The 8,780-nt window shown below is 36.3% G+C and overlaps 1 protein-coding gene across 1 annotated transcript in view; it reads left to right on the top strand.

The window, feature by feature from the left end:
• Nucleotides 1-1,538: 1,538 nt before the first annotated feature.
• The window catches only part of LOC145690265 (tudor domain-containing protein 5-like), a gene marked incomplete in the record, with an annotated part of 128,683 nt that continues 121,441 nt past the window's right edge, over nt 1,539-8,780 (top strand). Inside the window, 1 exon segment of the mRNA XM_081764994.1 lies at nt 1,539-1,679.

Genomic DNA, 8,780 nt, shown 5'->3' with positions numbered 1-8,780 from the left:
GTATCGATCGATTTGTTTTGTCAAGCTGAATCGATTGATATATAGATTGTATATGTTTCGTTGCTGATTATACCCCACCCCCGGAAACTAAATTAGGCTCAGTAAACCGGAAGTGGTTAACCGGAAGTAGTTAAATTTGATATCGATCGATTTGTTTTGTCAAGCTGAATCGATTGATATATAGATTGTATATGTTTCGTTGCTGATTATACCCTACCCCCGGAAACTAAATTATTCCCATAATAATAATAATAATATCAATTAATTTCCTTTGTGTGCAAAATAGAGTGAATGTCGCTCCTGTTTTATTATGCTTCTGTGGTAACCGCTATTTTCACTTTAAAATAAATTAACTAAATAAAATTAGAGAGTGCAAAATCAACCAACTTTCTAAGAAAATTTTCTCCATGAGTAAAAAGCCCGGTTTTCCTATTTCAAACGTAGTAGTCAATAATTACATGTATTCGTAAAATTATTATTTGAGGAACAAAGAGGAAATATAAATTGAATAAAAAAGTTGCGGTTCGTGTGTTAATTAAATCTTCATATTTTAAAGAGAAAACAAAGAAAATTATACATATCTTCCACTCCAAGTTCTTTACTTACATCTCCCATAATTTGTTCACGACGTGTCGTTTGTGGTAATCTGGATGAGCTTGGATCCACAATGGAACTTTATCAAAAATACAATTTATTAAAGCATCAACATCTATTTCCATTTTTATTTTTATTTTTATCTCCGCACCTCGCAACGTCGTCTGCTTTCACGCAAAATAAACTTTCTTCTCTCACGTAGCGCTCAATTTCTCTGCAGACGACTCTCCATTCACACGAAATCGGACGAACAATCCCAGCATGTTGGGATCGTTTGCATTCGCATCATTTCGTCGGTTCTCGCAATTCGCAGGTCGTAACTAGTCGGGGCACTCCAATTTATTTACACGGGCTGGGAAATTCGCATTCACAATCGCATTCGGAAGCAATGAAGGCGCGGTCCAATATCGGTTATTTTTCACTACTTTTACATGTTCCGGTAAACACCCCCCTGAAACCCACTGGTTCGATAAAAAAAAAAAACGCTTCGTCTTGGCCTTGGGCCACCAGTGACGAAAATTTGCTAACTCTCGGTCCACTCGTTTGGTCCCCATGCCGCACACAGACAGACAGACATACAAACACACAAATAAACTCTTTATTTTATTTGTATTAGATTAGATTGGTTAAGAATGAAAGTTTTGAAAATGTCAGAAATAATAATACAGTATGTTGTAGTTGCACAGTAAAACCTCCTGGGCCTTGTGCAGAATCGTTCTGACATATGATTACTGACATACTAAAGAATTCGACTAACATATGTTTCCTGCAGTAGTTAGGTCTTTAGTATGACCCTAATCGTACTTCAAAACGACTCTGTATAACGCCCCCTTAATTCTAAATTGAGCTATTATTTTAAAGGGCTTTAGCATTATAAGTTAAGCGCTGTACTCACTCTAGGACCAGTTTTCGTTTTATGAAGAAACCAACTGGCAGCACTGAGGTTTTCTTTTCCCTTTTTGAAAAGAAGAGGAAAAAGAAGAAGAGAAAGCTAAGCTATGGCATGACGATATTTAAACTAAACGTAATGTAGCACACACGTTTGAAGTTGATGTATTTATGAATTATAGAATTAGGTTTCGAAGGTATAAGTATATTCTTTGTAGTATTGACATGGCATTTTCTATCTTTAAATGATCCGTTGTCATTGTAGAAATGAAAATGGTTAGGAAAACGTGTTTAAACATAACACAGTAATAGGATGGGAAGAGTTGTATATCGAGGCGAAGTGCAGTATTCGTGCTTCGAAAGTGGTATAAAAGAAACTTCCATCATTTAAGTCCTCGTGTGCTTGTAATTGTACCATGATGTGACATTTTAGCTATATTTTTATTACAATTCAAATTTAAGTTAAAAATAACAAAGACAAGAGTCAACTAGAGAATCGTTCAAGTAGGCTACTGTTGACCATCAAATAGGCAACAGAACTTACTACTGACTAAGTGACAGAATTTCATTGTTATTACAAATGGGTTAATTCTAATTCCGGTGACCCAATATAAACCATTAAGGTAAATACAACGTAATGTTACCTAACCAAAATTAGGCTATAGTTATCAAAACAGGAATTCTTAGGCAAAAATTCTAGCCCACCGTAATTGGAATTTATCCCAAATGTCTGCTCTTTTGATTGATATATGTGCGGTACCAGGGATGGTTTTGGTATTGCTTAACACTAGGAGCATCATAATCTTGCTTATACTAGAAGCATCAAAGGGGTCATTTTGACCCGTACGTAAATATACACACATTAAACAGTATTACTCTTTACTTCTTGTATACTTTTGGTGTTATTGTTGGGTTTTTATTATTTATAAATTCAAATATCATTATTTTCTTTATTTATTTTACATTTGTTATTGTTTTTAGCGAATAATTTAAATATTGTATGTTTTGTAATCTATAAAGTTACTTAAAATGAAGTTACATAATATAGCAAATATAATTAACACTACTTATTGATTCTGTAAAATTTCTTAGTTTCCCCTTCAAATGTCATGAACAATAAGAATTAAAATAAAATATAATAACATAATGAATTAGAACATGAACTTCTTTACAAGTAGGCATGTAGATGTGAACATTATAAAACATGCCTACTTGTAAAGAAGTTCATGTTCTAATTCATTATGTTATTATATTTTATTTTAATTCCTATTGTTCACGTAGCCATGTAGGCATGTAGGCATGTAGATATGAACATTATAAAACATGCCTATTCATCACATTTTGAACAAACAACGTACTTTTTGGTTATCTTTGTACAGGATCCACAGACGTGCCTATTACAGTGAAAACATTGAACTTGTGTCTTGTTTTCATTGCACTCAGCAACTTGATATCTCTTCCGCTTGGTTGTTTGAAGCAATCCAGGTACACACTGTTTGGTACGATTACCGTCTTCATTTAGTGTCTTCACTTCCGAACCCAGTTCCTCTCCTATTGCCAAAATAAATTGATGACGAGTGTCTTTCTCCTCGTTGCCAGCTTGTAGAGGACGAAAGCATTTGTAGCTGCCAAATCAAGGATGTTATAGAAAATGTGTACTGGCCATCTTCTATTCGATGCTTTCACGGAGTATTTTCGTGGCATCGGTGGATTACATCAACTCCAATTCGAGGCTTTTTTTTTTTCTTATGGCTGATATCGATGTCAACATAAGAGTAAAGGCTACTCAAAAGAAGGACATTTTTATTCCTCTTACAATGATAGGTCGTGAGCGTGATATAATCTACAGTCTTCAGTACAGTTGTACTGTATAGACCCTTTCTCTTGACTTTTATACTGAATCTCGAACTTCTCTCCTGTTGTTACGGATAGTTCCTACCAAACTGATATTATTTTTCTTGAGATCACGAGGGAGACGTAGGGATGTGAAAAAGTTGTCACATGTGACATTCAATCCGGACTCTGCGAAAGGTCACACAAGCTTCTGTAGAACAAATTCACCAAGCTGTGTGTCTGCTGGTCGTTCGTCATCCCTTCTTGAATATGGGAAGCCATTTATTATGTATTTGTGTTCCACTTCCACTAGCATCCAGAATTTTACGCGATATTTGTCTGGTTTGTTGCCCATGAACTGTATGAATTTGCACCGCGTCTTCATTGGAAATAATTCATCAACCGTGCAATAAGGTTCTGGATTGTAGCACTTTAGAGAGTTTTCAAAGAAAGCTTTCCAAACCGCGGAAATCATCAAAAGTTGTCAGATTGATACTTTTCCATCCTAGTACTTTTATATCGAATCTCAGAAACCGCATGGTTTCTCTAAATCTTCTTATTGACATTGTTTTACTGAAAACTCGCGGACCCCGTTTCTTTGACCAAAGGCTCTTTATGCTAATCTCTTTCATTCCTAAACCACTGCGAAGATATCACAAACCTATGAAGGCATCTAACTCTTGAAGTGAAACTGACCAAGTTGGATCCTTCAAAACTCTTTGAGCTTCGACTTCCGTAGACTTCTTTATATGTCGCATAACAGGTTCATCTATTATAAGTCTGAAAGAACTAGATAGTGTGGGGATGTGTGGGGTGGGTGTGGGGTTGTATGCACTAGTCTGTGTCGTCGACATGCCGTCAAACATATGGGGTTGGACCTGGAGTTTTACGTAACACGTTATGATGTTTAGCCCTTACGCGAACACTTGCACAGGTTTGTTCGACCCAACCTATCTGATCTCTGGATAATTCAAAATTTTCAGCATCCGTCTCATTTCCGATGCTTCCACTGTCACTAAATGCTTCATAATTTGCAGAAGCACTTTCACCATCTGACAATTCATCAATGCTGATATAACCAATGTATTCATCGTCACTTCTATCATTATAGTTACTACCAGAGTCGTTTCCATCAATAGCCTGTAGTTCCTGTAGCATTTCTTCCGACGAAAGGTTTTTTCTCAGCACTCATCATACACCAAACTAACAGTAACCACTTAGAACTCACATATAGTGAATTATATCAATCGCAAAAGTAATACTAATTAGTACGATAAAAATATGCATAAAACTGTTTGCAATTGTCAAAAATACGCATTGTAGGCATGAGGGTCAAAATGACCCCTGTGAGGCTTCTAGGTAAAATGTAAGAAATGTGGTATATATAAATATTCTTAAGTGCCAAAATGTGATTAAGTTAGAATATTGGTAGAGTGAAAAAAAGTCGTGACATCTGGTGGCCACATTTTCATAACTTTAGAAATTATAACAAATTAATCATCCAGGTGGGTCAAAATGACCCCTCTGATGCTTCTAGTGTTAAATTAGTAAAGTATTAGTTATTTATATCAGTCCGTGAATAATTTAAAAAAGTTCGTGTACTGGTACCTAACTTTTTTTTAAACAAAAAAGAATCCGTATAGTATTTAGTGGTAGTGTGTTACAGTTTGCAGGAACAAGTGATGATTAGCCTTCCAACATCAAAGTTTATGCGCGGGCACAATTACCAGTGTTCGAAGTGGAAAAAAGCAGAGGCGGTTTTATTACGGTTTTTACTGGACATCCCGGTTATTTAAATGTTGAAGTACAGTTCGGGTATGTTGCCTAAAAGATTGCATTTCTATTTGCATAATGACTCAAGTGTATTGGAGAGCTTCTCTGCAGTTACGACGGGGGAAGGAATGGACAGATTAATTTCCCACCAACAATTTTCTAAAGAAAGAAAAAAAACGTTGTTTTATAGAGATTTATACACGAAAACGCTCAAAAACAGAGTTTTTATATAAAGTTCCCTACGAGAATAATACTGGATCGTCCATTCAACTGAGGGGTATTCAAAACCCCAGGAATATCCGCCCATGCTCAAAACACATTTATATCCCATTCAGGCAAGAAGACCCACACATACATAAGAAAGAAACAATTCAATATGGCACATCAAAATATAAACTAAATGAACTTCTTTGAGGACACCTCATTTTAAAAACACAAAGTAGAAAAAAGATGTCGTTGTTGTCAACTTAGAAATTGTTTCTACTTAAGAAATCTTTCTACGTGCAAAGCTAGTCTTGAATTTCTTCGTTTAAAAATGGATTTATTAAAGATATTTAGCGTCTACTTTCCAGTGACGGTATGTCTTGATCACTGAAAAACCAGAGGCGGTATGCCTTCATCACTGAAAAATCAGAGATTGTAGGGCGTACCACCGCATACTGTCTCACTTCGACCACTGACTATTACATATGCTTAGATTTCCCATTCGCTTTTGTCGTCTATTTAGGGTGGCTGTTTCAAATCATGTGTTGCAGAAGGGGCCCGAAATAAACAAAATTTAAAGGAGAAACAGCCATTTAATTTTTAAGAGGTTTTAGTTTCATTTCTATGAACATACATAATTTACACTAAAGTTCCGCTGTTTTTCTTGTTTCATTTCCCTACTGTTAATTTCCAGTTTTCTCTATTCTTCGTTGACTTTTCAGCGTAATACCGGTCCACACGAAAACTCGAAATAAAAAAAAAAGTTCCAAAATGTACTAAATTAGATTATTTTATACCTTCAAAACAGAGGCGTATAAACTTCTCCAGGAAATAAAAAAATAGGAGTATTAAGGTTAGTTTCTTCATCAAATTACTTACTAATGACTGGCTAAAGTATCGGCTCCGGAGCCTAGAATGGGGGTGTGGACTTGCATTCCTAGGACTTGTGTACGTACGCGATAAGAAATGTTATGTAAAAGACACCAACTTGTGATAGGTGGCCACTAGAAAGCACGAATGCTATCTAACCAACAGAAGCGCAGCGGATGCAAGGGGTTGCGTCCGTAGGGAACAGGCGCTCAGCGACAGTGAGCATACACATAAACACACAACATTGTATATGGCATATAACACCTTATGTGTGGATCTGGTGGAAATACTAAATCCCATTGAAAAAAAAAATACCAAAATGTACTAAATTAAGTTATATTAGGGTAGGTTAGGTTAGATTTTCAAAACAGATGCGTGTAAACTTTTCCAGTTTTGAGTAGAAATGTATACTATATTTCCACACTGCCTTTCCCGCTACTAAATCATAACAAGCCGCCAGATAGTCCCTTCCGCATCCACATACACTACCGCTTACATCATCGTGAACAACCACTTTCTTAACTTCAGCTATTCCCCTCACCTGACTTTCACTCACTCCTAAAATAAATTCTCCAATTGATCCGGTAGATTTCCTAAAATTGGTCGACGATACCGCACTTAAGTCGTACTTTTCAGATGTTCAGTGTTCCTAACAACTGTCATATTCAGAAATAACGAAAACAGTGTTTCAGTGAATTTTTTTAACCTTATTGCAGATCGACTTTAGGTGGGCTAAGTATAACATAGGGTCATGTGGACATATGGCATAAAACATGAATCAGCTTCAAAGTACAGACCACTTGTGCTAGGTAGCCACTAAGAAGTGCAAATGCTATCTGAGTCAGACAGGAGCACAACAGGGAGCCCTGTGTAGTGGGTGTCCGTAGAGAGTAGGCAAGTCAGTGACTGTATACGCATAAACGAAGACACCGGGAAAACCCTTTATATGGCATAAATGCATATACTTTGCTTGTGGTATAGCTTTACAACCCTTCCATAATCACTTTGTAGACTGTCTCCACATAGCACTTCACTTCATGTCTTACGGATTACTGTGTGGTAAGAGCACATTTTTCATTTTGTGTATCTATCTAACTATACATATGAGAAGTAAGATCCCGATATATTTTGAGGGTTAACCGCCGCAAATGGCGGAGCCAATGCCAAATTTACAAAGAAAAGAAGAGAGTCAGACGAAATGTTAGCATGAGACTAACAAGAGAATAAAGGTCATCAGTGTAGGGTGATTAATTAGGGAGAAAAACGAAATTAAATTCTGGATTATATGAGTTTGCGTATTGATGCAATATTAGGTCGTGCAGTAAAACATAATATAACAGTGTTTCAAACCCACTGTCTTATTAACTAACCTAAAACTGTATGCTTCAGTAATGAAAGGAAATACAGAAATGTAGAGGGAGACAAATAGGTGATGAAGCTGTACTCATTAAATGCCTCTCAGTAATCAATAAAAATAACTCGAGACTAACTGCCAGGGATTTGCATTGGGACGAAACACTACGAAACCGCTCTTAAAGCTTCAAGCCAACTGGGCATACTGTTCACAAGTGTTTCACACAATGTAATATCCAGTCCGTGGTGTCAGATTCGAACTAGTTCCTCAGTGAGTTATCTTTTAGATTGATATATCTTCCCATTGTAGTTTTCGTGAAACAATATGCCACAGATTCTCAACGAGATTCGTATCTGGAGAATGTGGTGGCCAGCATAGTATTTTGATACCCAGGGAAAATAGTTTGCTACACTCCGTGCCTTGTGACGTGGTCCATTCTCATCTTTGAAAGTAAAATAACTCAAATTCGGACTTGAGAAATGGTCAGCAGCTGTTCGTAGTATCTCTGCTCAGAATATCAATGTAATATGGCGCATTAAGTTGTTTATTACTAGGGTTCGGAAATTGAAGACCTAAAAATGTCTAAAAGGGGATCCAAAAATTGGAAAAAAGGACGTAAAAATAAGACCCAATTTAATTAGAATTACATATGTAATGAATATAATGCTCAAGAAATATAAGCTTCTGGTAGGGTAACAGTCTTTCCTTCTTCCACAAACTGAAGTAAAATTAAAATAAGAAAACTGCTTCCCTTGCTGGAGGACATTGTTACACCTCCTTATCTGACTTGTGATTGTTGTAGATCAGTCTTGTCAGTCCAGTCATTGAAGAATGTTTTATCATTGGAATTTTCTTTACTAAAGAAAAGATGTTTAGGAGGTGGTGGTGCTTCGAGTTAGTGGCCAGTAAATTTATTGTCGAAAGATGAAGTGCAAAAAAAGACGTTAAGACCTATGAAAAACTTAAAGAAAGGCCAATAAAAAAGGAGAAAAAAAAAACTACAAACAAATTTCACCATTTTCTGGCCTACAATAACCAAAACAAACATTATGTTAAGCTTCGTCTTCAGGCACTCGTAAAAAGAGCATTTTTCCTCAATTTCTGTGCCTTATTTATTACTAATTTCGATTCCTCCCACTCCCTTTGAGGTAAAGCATACCTATACTTGCAGCAAATTTCTTTGTTTCGGAAACACACTGTCTTCAGACTTTCTCCTTTTCTCACCCACAATTACACTCAGCTGTCATTTCCAACAACCATACTC

This window comes from Thermobia domestica, chromosome 7 (genome assembly GCF_964235325.1).
Source record: "Thermobia domestica chromosome 7, izTheDome1.hap1.1, whole genome shotgun sequence".
NCBI lineage: Eukaryota > Metazoa > Arthropoda > Insecta > Zygentoma > Lepismatidae > Thermobia > Thermobia domestica.
This window is presented reverse-complemented; position numbering and strand designations above follow the sequence as displayed.